The following is a 16,319-nucleotide window of genomic DNA, read 5'->3' as shown; positions in this document are numbered from 1 at the left end:
AATGTATTTTTTTGTTTTCCCAAATTATAACTATAGTTTTATTGGAAATATAATAATATACCCTAATTATTGTTACCTGCCCCTACTCCTCCCAGTTCCTTCTCTCCTCCCCTCCCACTCCCTTTCTGCCTCTCACTAGAAAACAAGCAGTAAAATAAAATAAAACATTATAAAGCAAAAGCTAGCATATCATAATGGGACACAAGAAACAAACAGAAGGAAAATAGCCCAAGAAAAGGCATAAGAAACAGATATCTGGATACACAAGTTTGCACACACAGGAATTCCATAAAAACAGTAAACTGGAAGTCCTAATGTACACAAAGGACTTGTAGGGCAAAAGATATGATCAAAGTCAGAAAGATGGCATTGAGTTTGTTTTCCGTTGCCCATCTACTTCTGGGCCTGCAGACTTAAGAGTAGTTTGTTTCTCTGTGAGACTCCCTTGGGGAACACTAAAGTTTAATGTTCATATATTTATCCCCTGGAGCTATCTTCTGGGTTAGGGACAGAGCCCTGTGCCTGCTTCTCCTTTTAGCTCTAGGCCTCCATGTGGTGCAGACCTGTGCGGGCCCTGTGCCTGCTGCCTCCGTATCCCTGAGTTTATCTGTGTTTCAGTCAGCAGGGTGGTGTTTAGCAGCTTTTATTCCTTGGTGTCCTGAATCCCCTCTGGCTCTTACACTCTTTTTGCCTCCCCTTCTGTGGCATTGCCTGACCCTGAGAAGAGAGATTTGATGGAGATATCCCTTTTAGGGCTGAATGTTCCAAGGTCTCTCACTTTCTGCATAATGTCAGGTTGTGGGTTTCTATTTTGTTATCATCTGCTGCATGAGTAAACTTCTCTGATGGTGACTGAGCCAGGCGCTGGTCTAAGTAGTATTTGGTTTTCCCCGAGGCCTCGTGTACTTAGTAACACAAGAAGCAGTGTGTATAGGTTTCAAACAGAGCTAGGGATGAGACTGGGGATGAGACGGGAAGAGAAGGGAAGGTGGAGATCTGCAGTTAGTCCACCTGCTTCCCCGGGTGGTGTGGGTTCCAGGGATCAATACAGTGTATTTTGATCATATTTATCCCCCTCTCCCATCCCTTCCCGGATCCCACCCACCTCCCTACTCATACAACCTCATTCTCTCTCCACCCCCATCAAAACAAACAACTAATAAGATCAAAATGTACAAACAAAACAAACAGACAAACAACCAAAAACCCATGCAATCCATTCTTTGTTGGCCAATTTACCCTGGTTGTGGAGCCTGCCTTTGCAGTTTGGTTGATATAGCCAATGCCACATCAATGTGGTTCATATAGCCAATGGCACATCAATGTGGTTGATCCCTAATGCATAGCATTTGGATCTTCAAGTTTGCTCTACTACTTAACATAAATATTGTAGCAGTTTAATTGTTGGACAATAACTCAAATTACAAACACTTTAATAGCCCTCAGAACCCTAAAACTGTGAGTCTACACCTCTACCAAAAACATTATAGTGGAAAACTGAAATAGACTATCTGCCTAGCCTGTGTAAGGGCCTGAATTCTTTGAGAAGGATTAAGGGCGGAAATGGTTCTCATTTCAATAATTCTCACAAGAACTTACAAATAGATACTAAGATTATCTTATCTTAATAAGCAAGAAGTGCATTGGGGAAACTTAAAATATCTTTCTCTAGCTCAGGGGATACAAAACACTGCCTCAAGGTCCATTTTCTCAGATGACCTTCTTAAGCACAAATCTTTAGATTTGGCACACACAGCTAAGATTCCAAACAAAAATCTCAGATAACCCTGATGATCTCAGAAAGTTTAAGAATCCAGTGAAGAGCGTTGATACTCATGTTGCTAAGTCCTTGGTAACCTTGAACTTGATCTTTGCAGACAGTTTAGAGAGATAGGCTCTTCAGAAGCGAGCTGACTCTTAGAGCTTACAGCTAAGAGGATATGACTCTACACCAACTTACATGACCTGTTGTTCAATCAAGGAATCATGATGGACATAACCCAAGAGGACATGTGGAGAACATAAGAGGGACCCAGGCACTGTGCTATGTACCTATAAGTCAGGAGACTGAGGCAGAGGGGTTGCTACAAATTCTATGCCAATCTGGGCTATATAATGAGTTCCAGGTAAACCTGGGCATCGTAGTATGAGTGTGTTTCCAAACCTCAAAATATAAAAAGAAAGGGGAAAAAACATAGAGGAGGACAGAAAAAGGAAGGGAAGGGAGAAGAGGGGAAGGGAGAGGAGGTGAGAAGAAGGGAAAGGATGGGAGGGAAAGGGAGAGGAAGGAAAGGGAGAGGAGGGGAGGGGAAGGAAAGGGAGAGGAAGGGAGGGGAAGGGAGAAGAGGGGAGGGGAGGGAAGAGGAGGGGAGGGGAAGGGAGAGGAAGGGAGGGGAAGGGAGAGGAAGGGAGGGGAAGGGAGAGGAAGGGAAGGGAGAGGATGGGAGGGGAAGGGAGAGGAGGGGAGGGGAGGGGAGGGAAGAGGAGAGGAGGGGAAGGGAGAGGAGGGGAGGGGAAGGGAGAGGAAGGGAGGGGAAGGGAGAGGAAGGGAGGGGAAGGGAGAGGAAGGGAAGGGAGAGGATGGGAGGGGAAGGGAGAGGATGGGAGGGGAAGGGAGAGGAGGGGAGGGGAAGGGAGAGGAGGAGGGGAGGGGAAGGGAGAGGAGGAGGGAAGGGAAAGGGAGAGGAGCCGATGGAGAGCAAGAGAGGGGAAACCAAAGAAACTCCTATGAGTGTGTGACATTGACATTTTCTCCCCCAAATCACTTTTCTCTAAAGTGACAAAATACCTTTATTTATATTCCAAAATAACTAGTTGATAAATACAAATAGTTATGAAGGTCATCGTTTTACCACCAACCAATCTGATTGAATTCCTAGAGGTAGAGAGGGTCACTGGTCAACTGAGTATTTCTGGAATACACAGAGCATATATTAGCCAGGATCTTTCTTCACAGGGAACGTGTAGAGTCCACCCCCAGTAGAAAGACAGGGCATCAAGTGGAGGGATGGTGTGGCCATCCCACTGTCAAAATTTCTTACCCAGAACTATCCCTGTCTAAAAGAACTGCAGGTACAAAAATGGAGTGGAGACTGGAGAGACATTAGTGTTGATATATGTACAAACTTGGTCATAAATGTGGGTTAAATTATGGGTGAAGGGTACAATAAGATACTACAGACTGAGTTTTCAGGGAGGAAAGGAACAATATTCTAAGTACTAAGAAATTAGATTCCTTTGTGATTGTTGATCTTTGATTTTAATATAAAGGTTATCCAACAAGTGACATATGTAGAACACCATGTTGAATTGACCCATAGAACAACTGTGAGAAATCACCACAGATTCTCCTTTGGCTTAGCCCATTTCATAAATTAGAAGTTGACATCTCCATGATGTCCATTGTAGCCTTATTTGTAATACCAGAAGCTGGGGAAAATCCCAGATGTCCCTCAAACGAAGAATGGATACAGAAAATGTGGTTCATTTATACAATGGAACACTATTCCACTATTAAGAATGAGGACATTGTGAATTTTACAGGCAAATGGATGGAACTAGAAAATATCATCCTGCATGAGCTAACTCAAATCCAAAAAGACATACATGATATGTGCTCCATAATAAGTGGATATTAGCCAAAAAGTGCCGAATATCTAAGATACAACTTAAGAACTTTAACAAGCAGAAAGGCCAAGTGAGGATTCTTCAATCCCACTTAAGCGGAGGAAGAAAATAATCACAAGAGGCAAGGAGGAGCAACTTGGGTGGGAGAGGGGTGGGAGAGAGGGAAAGGGGAACAGGATCAGGTGTGGGGCGGGGACAGAAGAGAAGCCCAGAGAGCCAGCAGAAGAAATGGAAATATGTAGCCTCAAAAAGCGGGAGTTGGGAAGACCCTCAAGAAAGTACCAGAGACCAGAGATGAGAGAAAGTCTAAGGACTCAATGGGATTGACTTTAAGTGAAATAACCAACAGAGCAGAGAGGGACCGTGTAGAGTCCACCCCCAGTAGAAAGACAGGGCATCAAGTGGAGGGATGGTGTGGCCATTCCACTGTCAAAATGTCTGACCCAGAACTGTCCCTGTCTAAAAGAACTGCAGGTACAAAAATGGAGTGGAGACTGGAGAGAGGAGATCCAGTGACTGGCCCAACTGGTAATCCATCACATGGGGAGACACCAAGGCCTGACTCTATTACTGATGCTCTGATGTGCTTACAGATGGGAGCCTGGCATAGCCATCCTCTAAGAGGCCCAACCAGCAGATGACTGAGACAGACACAGAAATTTACACCCAACCCTTGGACTGAAGTTGAGAACCCCTGTGGTTGAGTTAGGGAAAGGCTGGAAGAAGCAGAAGGCCAGCAGTCTCAACTAAGTCAGACCCGAGAGCTCCCAGACACTGAGCCACCAACCAGGCAGCATACAAAGCTGATCCAAGGCCCCCAACACATACACAGCACAGGACTACCTAGTCTGGCCTCAGTGGAAGATGTACCTATTCCTTGAGAGACTTGAGGCTCAGAGAGGGGAAGGTCTAGGGGTAGGGAAGCATCCTCACAGAGACAGGAGTAGGAAGAATGGGGTGAGGAACTTTGGGAGGGGAAACCGGGAGGCAATAACAGCTGGACTGTAAATAAATAAAATAACAATAATAATTTTTAAAAGCAGATGTCAACATCTCAGAGAAGTTAAATGGTGTTTCCAGGTTGATGCAAGCCACTAGTGCTTTAACCTATATTTCAAAGAAATGAGAGAAGGGAATTTTGACAATAGAAGTGAGCCCAAACTGTCTGTTACACAACCCTTCAGCTGGCTCTTCCAATCACACATGTACAGAGACATGTATAAAGACACGCATTAATCCAGGCCATGACACAGAAGAGTCCTTTATCTAATGCATCTAAGAGATGTTGACATCCTCCCAAATTGATGGGCTCATCTCAACTGATCTGCAAAGAAGAGGCTATCATTTTGGATGTTAGTTGTTCAAAGCATCTCTGCTAAACTTGGAATGATCAAAGGGGAGGGGGAAGATTAATATAGTCTTTCATAAATTACTCTAGAAAGAGTGGAATAATTTGTTCTCTTTTTTTTTTCTGGAAGCCTGGTAGACAAAAGAAATGTTGGAAATCAAGATTCTGGTGGAAAATTTAAAACACTCATTTGTAATATCTAACTTTTGCTTGAAACTTCCACAATTTAATCTTTATTGTCAATTTGATGAGCTTTAAAATCACCTAGGAAACAAATCTCTGGGTGTATGTGAGGATGTCTCCACCAAGATCTAATTGAGATGGGAATATGTTTTCTCTGTGTGTGGATGAAACCAGTCCCTGGGAGCAGGGGTTCTTGGTGAGTAAACCGGAGAAGCTTAGCACCAGTAATCATGCCTTTCTGCTTCCAGGCTGTGTGGTTACCACCTCACACCCCGAGGCCACATCTTCCCTGCCAGGAACAGAATGTTCCTTCAAACTGTGAGCCCAAGTAAGCCCTTCCTTTCTTAGGCTGCTTTATTTTTTCATGGATTTTTATGATTGCAATGAAAAGGGGAACTAATGCACCTTCATAGAGTAATTGGACCCAAAGAAAACAAAATGTGTATTCTTAAAGAAAATCTCAATAGTCAGAAGCAGCACCAGTACTCTGGTAAGCTCCTAAAGCTAACAGCTGCCTCTCAGTAAACAAAGCTGCCCTGGACTTTACATCAGCACATCAAGAAGTCCTTATAAAATGTCTTAGCTTAGGTATGGAAGCCTGGCTTTCAACCTATTTCATACACATACAGATGCCCTGCGATAAGGTTGACACCTCTTCCATAGGTCTTTCTTTAAAATCATTATTCTTAAAGCCGGGCAGTGGTAGCACACGCCTTTAATCCCAGCACTTGGGAGGCAGAGGCAGGCGGATTTCTGAGTTCGAGGCCAGCCTGGTCTACAGAGTGAATTCCAGGACAGCCAGGGCTACACAGAGAAACCCTGTCTCAAAAAAACAAAAAACAAAACAAAATCATTATTCTTGTAGTATAGGTACATACATGTTTTCTTCCTCCATCTCATGATGAGTAATGTTTCAATAACACCCTGCTACTTGCAGGATCCTGCTGTATACATGCCCTCAAGATAGTATTTCCCTGGCTATTACCTCAGGGTGTCACAACACCAGCAGCTCAGGAGAACGGGGCTCACTCTCTTGTCAGTCCTTTACTGGCCATATGTCCCCAGGCAGAAAGTCCCTACACAAATCTTCATCTGAGGTAGAGTAGAGTGGTAAGGCCAGCTCAGCAAACTCTATAAGATGGAAGGAGCTACCATCACAATGTAAAGTGTATAGCAAGAAATATCCCACTACTACATATCACAAGCCATGGCAGACATAGAGTAGGCAGGAGCAACTGAGTCCTGTGTGATGTGAGGTCCCCTCCTCTGCTCATGACGGCTGTCTCTACAGGCTTGTATCCACAGCAGTGACTTCACAACTTCATGGTGGTCCATTGGCATGAGATAGAAAGCTCCTCAACTTTTCCAGTGTCCTTAGTGCAGGTAGTGGTCAGAAGAGACATGCCAGCATCTGCACCATTCTTCCCCAACGCCCATGGTCTCAGCGCTATTGGAGAAAGAGTAAAATTTGCAGTAACGTGGGCCATAAGGAAAAAAAAAAAGAACACTGTTTATTAACTCATAAATACTAAACTAGCCTTGAACGGATAAGGGAGATGACTTATCTGGTAAAGGACACGCGAACAGAACTTTAGCTTCCCACAACCCATATAAAAGCTAGATAAGGATGGCAGTCCATCTGGAATCCCAGCCAACACTCCACAGAGCAAGCTTCTTGGCCAGATTAACTGAAACGCCAAGTCAGCAAGAGACTTAGTCTAGATGTATGAGGTAGAGCCTAGTTTCCACATGCTCGTTGGGGGATGGGGGCATGATTTCATGTGCATGAGTGCATGTGTGTGTGCACTTACGTGTGTGTGCTTGCACATACACACACAGAGGCATGCCTACACACACATGATTCCATGTACTCTTTAAGACAGGTGGTTTGAATTTTCAGCAGTAACTTTCTCTGTGGTAATGGCTCACCGAGCTCATGAATCCACACATTCTGAAATGAGAATTGCCCTTCAACACCTGACAGAAAACAACTTAAAGGAGAAAGGATTTTATGTCAGCTGCAGTTTAAAGGTGTAGTTACTCCTGGTCGGGAAGACATGCCCAGGGGAGCAACTTTAGCTGTAGCCCCAGGAGTGTGAGGCTGCTGGCTGCTAACTTAGGTGGCCAGAAAACTGAGAGGACGAGTTCTGGTAAAGTAGCTTTGTTCCTTGTCCATTCTTCCTCCCAGTGCCAGCCCATAGGATGATGCTGCCCACACACAGGGCGGGTCTCTCCCTTTCAGTTAACCTGCCCTGGAAACAACCTTACAGGTCTACCCAAAGGTGAACCTCAAAAACATCCCGAGTTCTCCTGACCCAATCTAGCTAGCAATCAAAATGAACCATCCTAAGCACTCTTTTGAAAATATAACTTATTCCACACAGTTTTATAGATTTTTTCCTACTTATCTAGTGTGTTTGTCTAGAAAGAGAAAGACTGAAACAGACACCCACCAACTTCCTCAGTTTTCTTATAATGCCCTTTTATGGAGGTCCTCCACTTAAAAAGCTAGTGAAATTCCAGATATCACTGGTGGGTTTTTTTTAATGTAATTCAAAAAAAAATGAAGTGATGCTTTCTTTTCATTTGCATTTGCTTTAGACAAAAGGTCACATTTATATAAAGAAAGCAGTAGGCCTCTAGAATTTTCTAAGATCCTTGAACACATTTGCAGTAGAGTTCTATCAGAATTCAATTACTGTTTGTCCCTTCTCCAGTAGCCAACCATAAATGCATAGACGCACTTGAGGAAGTTACAGGGAGCTGATGAAAAAGGCGATGCTTCTGAACTTGGCAGAGCCTACCTCTTGCCTTGTAAATGTCAGCATGTGTCCGTGTGAGCATCTGACGCTGTTCAGCAGCACATACCAAAGGCCAGGAATTTGGCAGAGCCTAGCTGATTCCAATGCCTAAAAATATTCTGTTTTATCAAAGTCTATTCTGATGCCTTTTACCATGTGGAGAAAATGCTAGAACAGCAAGATCTTCAGGAAGTGGAAAGTCTGATATGCCTTCCAAAAATTCCAAATGACACAACTTCATTGTGCAAGAAGTAACCCTTCAGCCTCAGTTCTGGTCGCTGGACTATTTTTATCTCTGCAGACTTTTTTTCAGGACCTTTTGTTTATTTATGAGCCATATAAAGTAATTTTTCTCTCATGTTTAAACATGTATCAAATATAATTTGATATCAGAAACTATTATGGAGAATATGCTATGCATAAGGTGCTTAGCTGAACCCGAGCTGTAGCAACTACAGTTAAGGAATTTCCAATCATTAGTATGATCTTTATGAGTGGTCCCCAAAATAATCAAGGCATTGAGATATACATATATGGGACTATTTGGGAAGGAGAGACAATGGAGGGCAGTGGGAGTGGGGAGGATATGAGTGGAGTATATGTGTCATAATAAATGTATTATTCTGTGCACTCTAAGAATAGAAATTCATATAGAATTTAAAAAGAGAGAAAGAAAGAAAAAGAAGGAAGGAAGGAAGGAAGGAAGGAAGGAAGGAAGGAAGGAAGGAAGGAAGGAAGGAAGGAAGGAAGGAAGGAAGGAAACAAGAGACGTTCTGGGCTTTTGCTCCTTTACCAGGGCCTGCAGACATACCTAGTCATTGCACTAGAAGATGAGTTGTTCATGTATACAACCCCTAGGCCGGCCCACCCAGTAGCCATCTCATACCACATCCAAGGTGGGCCTACAAATACACTAGAGCTCCAGGTAGTGGCTAATCCACTTAATGTTTTAACTTCCAGTCTTTCTGCACCTTCCCATGCAAAGGGAACATAATGTCTTCCTCTCTCATTCTCTTTCAGCTCACACAGACTTGTAAAATTTGTTCTTTCTGCTTCATTTCCTGCACTGAAAATGGGCTCGTGGGTCACCCATTCCAGGCCTGAGGCAGAAGTTCTGTTATGTTTATCCTCTAGCTTATGATTCAATCTCCCCCTTGCCACTGCAAAGTACTGAGTATCATTTCACTCAGCTCTTCAAAGGACCTGGTGGGATAGATGTCACTTATCAGAAAGAGACAGACAGACAGACAGAGACAGAGAGACAGAGACAGACAGACAGGCAGGCAGGCAGGCAGGCAGGCAGAGTTCTAAGAAATGGAAGGATAAATCTGTGGTCCTAAGGATATTCTTTTGTCCTAAGGGGGAAAAGGCAAAGGACATGAGATATACAGACTGTATGGTTGCACATTCTGGGCACTCTTGCAATCTAATACAGATAGGGAGGGAAGGTGGTGGAAAAAACATCAAGAAAGCACAAGAGGAAGAGAAGCAAGAGGCAGGATCAAGGATGAGTTGATGAGCTGTACCACATGGCCGATTTGGGTCAGACAAAGTGATCCAATCGTTATATTCACAGTCTAGACACTAGGCAGAGAGTGTGGTCACAGCAATGGAGTTATTGTATAAAGCAGCCTGGAAAAGACAGAGAGGGAGCTGGCAACCACCCTCCCTCACTCATCAGAGAACCAAGCGGGCTGGCAGGTGACAGAAAGGAAATCTGTAGGCAGCGAAGGGCACAGCACTGGCAAACGAGACCTGTGAAGTTAAGGAAAACTTTTAGAATAGGGTGCTGGGGAAAAAAAAGGAGGAAAGACTTAAAATAGAAAATCTTAGTAAGCAGTCAAGAAAATAACATCAGTGCCCTCGCTAATGTGTGAGCTGCAGTGCATTAAATTCTTTGCAATGCTCCCTGTCAAAGTCAACCCTCAGGCATGAAAATTACATGTCAAATCTCTCCACTGTAGGTCACCTAAAAATAGGTTCCAGGTATTAGGGAAAGAGCTGGCCAGTGGGCAAGACCTGAGAGGCCTGTGAGTCCAGAAATACTACACATTTAGATCCAGAAAGCACATGAGCCAATAGCTACATCCAAATGAGGAAGCAGGAATCCTTAGTGGGCCCCTCAGAGGCTGCCAGACCACGCAGAACTCCTGTTCTTCTAGGCAGCTGAGAGCTGGCACGACTGAATCTCAAAATGAAACTGGCATATCAGCGAGGAGGTGTCCTCTGATGTCCCTCTGAGTTCCAAAGTCCTGGGATTCAGGACAGTTTCCTGGCATTGCAGCCTACACATCTGCACAGTTCCCTGCGACAGGATGGATCTCATGCTGGGTATCAGCTCTGAATCTGCTGTCTGTATGGAAGAGCTTGACAGTGTTTATGTGTTTCTTTATTTCTTTGTCTGTCTTTCTCTCTTTCCCTCCGTTTGGAGCCCAGCATTTTCATCATGGCCTGGCCATCACAAATTAAATGGCTGATTTTTTGGGAGGATCCGCTGCTTCATGCAGGCTGAACAGAGACTCGAGTGTGATCTGAGATTACACAGGACAGCTTTGTTTATAGATTTATTTTCTACTTGTTACAAATTACCACACAAAATATAGAGTTCCCACAACATGGCAATTAAGAGAGTACAGACAACAGACTGCAAGAACAGTCTCCCCATTTTCTGGATGAGAGTGCTGACAAAAAGAAAATTCTTGTACATGAAAAGGTATTTTGGGAAATGGTTGAAGCTGCAGTTAAGCTTCATATTGTATTCCTAGAATCAAAGGAGGGATGAAATTCAAAAATAGCACCAATTTATCAAATCCGCAAGCCTGTCCTGTCCTGTCCTGTCCTGTCCTGTTCTGTCCTGGCCTGTCATGAGACAAGCTATCACTATGTAGCCCTGGCCTGGAACTCAGAAGAGATCTTCCTGCCTCTGCCTCACTAGTACTGGGATTAAAGGGGTGCAACACAAATACCCAGTTTCCACAAATGTTTTTATAAACTGCTTCCTATAAGGGACTAGAAAGGAAAGGTTTTAGACTTTGTTATTTCACACTCTTAACTGGCGCTATTAAGCTCTGCCAAGGTAAGGAGAAGGCAGGTTTGGGCAGTATGCAAAAAAGAATGAGCATTCGTACATACCAGCCAACCCTATGACTAGAATCCATCTCTTCTGAAAGTGCAGCCAGTACTCTCAAAAAAAAAAAAATCCATCTCTCCAGACCCAAGGTTGGTCTCTCTCTTGCTTGCTTGCTTGCTTGCTTGCTTGCTTGCTTGCTTGCTTGCTTGCTTGCTTGCTTGCTTGCTTGCTTGCTTGCTTAGTTGTCTGGTTGGCTAACCAATCAACTGAACAACTGAACCGTTGGTTGGTTGGTTGGCTGGTAGGTTGGTTGGTTAGTTGGTTGGTTGGTTGGTTAGTTGGTTGGTTGGTTGGTTGGTTAGTTGGTTGGTTGGTTGGTCAGTCGCTTGGTTACTTGGTTGGTTTTGTTTGTTTGCTACTTGCTTTGTTTTTACTTTATAAAGACAATTTTTGCTAAGTATATAAATTGATAAAACCTTAAATTCCATGAGTTTGATATTTCCCATATTGATTCTATCCACTCAATGGCACAAAACTTAGTTGAAACTTACCTGGAGCTTTAAACCCTTCTCCCCAGGGTCAGCCTGCCTAGACAGGGTGCAGGAGGAAGAGGTGGCTTCTCCTCTGGCTCAGGTTGAGCTCAGCCTATGAACTATCTCACAGGCCCCAAAGCCCCACCAGCATATCAATGGAGGAAGGCCATTGTTGTGCCGCCTTCCTAAAATGTGTATGCTGACACTGACTTTATTTGGGCATGGATATTTAAGAAGGTAATTAGCAAACAAGGTCATAAAGGGAAAGAACTGAATCCCGCAGCAATTGTGGTGGACAAATAGGAAGCCCTTGAGCATGCACAGAGAAAAGGCTCAGTAAGGGCAAAGCAGCAATGGTGGCCTACATGCCAAAGAGAGAACTCAGGAAGAACTTCCAGACTCTGCACAGTGACAAATAAAAGTAATGTTTAAACCACTTTGTGTGCCATCTTTTTGTTATGGAAGTCTTAATAGACTCAGGTCCAGCTGCATTTTATATACTAGAGAGGGTTCATACTGTCTCAATAATAGACAGAATGCCTTCAGACAATAGTTATCAGAAGCCTACTGGGAATAGTAAGTTCTAAACCAAGACTATCTCTCTCTTGGAGCTTCCAACATTGTCCTTGGGTGATTTTAAGCACTTGTCCAATTGTTGTCCAATGTTTTGTACAACTCTGTCAGTGAGCTGGCATACAGTTTTGAGCTAATCCTTCAGTTCACTAACATATCATTTTGTTCTCTCCTCCATATGATGGCCAAGGGTCCTATTAAACCTTCAACGAAGCAGAATAAAGCAGGAAGTTTGGCACCTTACAAGTATCCCAAGACATGCATCCTGAGACTCTGATATATTTTCAATTGCAGGAGAACATTTTCCTAACATAAGAGAGTGAGGCTGTGAGTTCCTGTGAAGATTATACAAATTTATTACAGATATTTTAATCCCTCCAAATTTGAGAACTTCACATCGGAAGAGATCCTCTTGACTCCTACTTGTTTATAATAACTAAGACAGGAATTGAATGAACTCAAAAATCTTCTCTACAAAACATGGAATAAAGGTTTTCTTATCCTAAATGGAAAGGTCCTTGCATGTACTAAAGTTATTTTGCTCAAGCACTAGCTTTCTGGTTCCAGGAATGAAAATTTAGAGCTTTCTAACTCTTACGATCTTCTATTTACAGATATTTCTAAACAAGCTTCCTTTGAGCAATGGTTTCACTAAGTGAATTGCTTATAAATGTCACGGTCTCTGCCTTTGGGCTAACGGGTTGCTTTATTATTAGATTTGTATTCAGAGTCACCCCCCCCCCAGCACCCTTAGCACATGGAAATGCCATTTCTAAAGCCATAGTAAGTATGTCCCTCATTGAATTTGTCCTTATGTGGGTGGTTTGTATTTATATCCCCAGAATACAACTTTGTGATACAAGAGACCTCAGGTGAGGACTGAGCTCCTCCACCTTCATGCAGCTTCTATATCCCATTCACATCTGGACTCACTCACAGTCCACTATGCTCATGGTCAGTAATGAAAATATCTGTCTGGTAGACTTTTTCCTCTTATCCACCCCCCAAGTCATTTAGACCCTTTAAACCCCTGTAATCCTCTTGTCCTTGGGTATTTTCCATTTATTCCATTCTACAAGTTCCCAGTCTTGGAGTAACCTGAGTATCTGAAGACACTGAGACCTTTCCAGAACCAAGACTAAACTCTTAGGAAGCCTGTTGTTAATGGTACATTGATCTGCCTCTCCACCCATCAAATCTCCCTTTACAAACCATGACTCAGGATGGAGAAATAAGACAAGCAAAACAAGAGCCCAGCCCCACCTCTCTAGGATTTATAGAGCGTTTACTACATACCAGACATTGTGGACGTTCTTCAGGAGCCATGCTTGTAACTCCTCACAAATAACTCTATTATTCCACTTTACAGGTATAGATATTGAGACTCGGGTACCACACAGCCAGTAAGTGGCATCCAGGCTTGAATTCCAGATGCAGCTCACTGCTGTGGCTACCATCACCCTGCTCTGCAAACAGACAGCGTGGCGGCAGCTAGGCACCATTGTACAATACTGAGACTCAGACTCTCTGGAGTTTGATGATTTCAGGAGAGATGACATGATTGTAGTATAGCATCTGACATTATCCTGTTAATCTAAAGCAGATATTCTCAACCACGGGGGACTTTTCCTCCATGAGATATTTTACAGTGTCTGGAAATAGGTTTTACAACTGGGGACGTCTACTGTCTTCTACTGGGGAGAAGCAGAGATGCTTTTCAGCATCCTGCAGTAGAGAGGCTCCTTCAACAGAATTGACAAGCCCAGAATGTCCACACGCTAAGACCTACAGTTTGATTTGGTTATTTTCTAATGCCCACTGGTTCTTTGTGGATATATATATATCCACAAAGTATATATATATATATACTCTTTTTTATGCCACATTTTTTTGAGTGAGACCATGAGTCCTTTTAGGAAATAAGACTGCAATTAAAAAGAGAAAGTGACTTTCAAAGAATCTCTTGAGCAAGTAAGCACCTTGTTTGGCACAGAATGTTCCAAGAACTCTATTTTGAGAACAGTGACCCAGCAGCCAACTGTCTGGCACTCACTCATCCATCACTATCAGAGTTGGTACTTCCTGGAATCCTGCCTGTCCCCAGAAAGTGCTTGGGGGTAGGAAGAGCGGTTACCAGGGAACATGCCGTTGCAGTGAGAAAGCAAAAGACAATCACAACAAACCCACAACCCAATGCCAGCTCTAAGAGTTCCTCGCAGCCCATAAGTCAAAGAAAGCTCAGTCGTTTCCAACCTACTCCTGAGGCATGTTCTCTGTGGTTTGAGGGCACAAAGGAGACACTGCACAGAAAATGCAGTTTTGTAGTTTGAAAATCAAAACTCTATTAGTCAAAAGATAAATGCAATGAGTTTCAGAAATAAACACGTGTCCCAACTGCCTAAACTGAGCAAGTTCTAAAGTTAAAGGGCATAGAACTTGGCAGAGAGTATTGTTGTTTACATTACAGAACAAACACACAAACTTTGTACAAAATGTTATCAATCTGAGAAAACATCATATTGTCTTTACAGTATTTATCTATGGTGAAAACAATTTGTTAAGAGTGTTGTTTGGCTGGTGTCTGGTTTGGGCAGTTCATCACTCTGTCTTATCACCATTAATCATCACATCTGTTTCTTTCAAAAGCATTCCAGGCTTTATTATCCAATTCTCAGTAAAGTTTATTTATCCCTCTGAATGTTCTTAACTGTTCCATGTCAAAGGAAAACACAGTGACTTATCATTACTGTGTCATCATTTTCAGATTTTGATGCTTGGATAAATTTTATTCATATGTTTGTTCCATCCTGAGATATCTTGTCTTGATCTTCTCAGACTCTGAAAATTCTTATCTTTCAAGGCTTAACCTAGATTCAGTCTCTTCATCACTGCAGTGATGAATGCAAAACAAAGATCACCTCTAGCAAAATCCCTGTCCCAAGACCAGCACAACACTGGGAGGACCCCGGTCCCCAAATCAGGTTCAGATATGCTTCTTTGTGGCTGATACCTGCCACTTAGGCTGAAATGTATGGCTAGAATTCTGCTTGCAACTCTCATGAGCAATACAAAACTTCCCAAAGCTGTGAGGTTATACAAGAGGAAAGTAGGAAGAATTTAAAAGTAGCCTGTAGGGGCTGGAGAGATGGCTCAGCCGTTAAGAACACTGACTATTCTTCCGAAGGTCCTGAGTTCAAATCCCAGCAACCACATGGAGGCACAACCATTTGTAATGGGATCTGATGCCCTCTCCTGGAGTGTCTGAAGACAACTACAGTGTACTTACATATAATAAATAAATAAATATGAGTGGCCCCTAAAAGTAGCCTGTAGGTAAATATCAAGAAATGTGACTTTATGGGGGAGTAGGGGCTCAAAGGAAAATGAGTCGTGTATGTCTCCGAAAAATCAAACTGTCACAGTATTAAGGAACACCTCTGAGAGAAGGGTGCTTCTAGAAACAAGGTTTGTAAAAGTGAGTGATTTCTAACAAACTTTCAATAGCCTAGCTAAGGGATTCATTTGAGCCGGCTGAGTTAAGTAGGATATTGTGGAACATCATTGAGGTTCTAAAGAACATTCCACTAATGTAAATAACATTCTTGCTAATGAAAATGACCTTCAAAATCCCTTGCCAACCTTTACTCAAAAATAAATGACTAAGCTTTTCATTTAAAAAGCCTTGGAATGCAGCTCCATGGTAGAACACTTGCTGTCTTAGTTAGGGTTCCTATTGCTGTCATAAAACACAATGACCAAAAAACAACTTGGGAGATTTTATTTCCTTTAACAACCTGTACCCTCCCCTGTATCTGGGGAGGGCAAGGCAGGAGCTCAAGACAGGAACCTGGAGGCAGGAGCTGATACAGACGCCATGGTGGAATGCTGCTTCACCAAGCAGCATTTCTTATTGCCCATGGCTTGTTCATCCTGCTTTCTTACAGCACCCAGTACCACCAGCCCAAGAATAACATCACCATCAATGGGCTGGGCCTTCCCACTTCAATTACTAATTTTAAAAATGCCCTACATATTTGCTTACATGCAAATATTTTCCTCAGTTGATCATCCATCTTCTTAAATGACTCTAAGCTTGTGTCAATTTAACTTAAAACTAACCAGGACACTTGCCTGGCATGAGATACTGAGTTCAGTCCCAAGGAAAAAGAAAGGAAAGGAGGGAA

This window comes from Apodemus sylvaticus, chromosome 15 (assembly GCF_947179515.1).
Source record: "Apodemus sylvaticus chromosome 15, mApoSyl1.1, whole genome shotgun sequence".
Lineage (NCBI taxonomy): Eukaryota > Metazoa > Chordata > Mammalia > Rodentia > Muridae > Apodemus > Apodemus sylvaticus.
The sequence above is the reverse complement of the archived record's forward strand: the minus strand, read 5'-3'. Positions refer to the sequence as shown.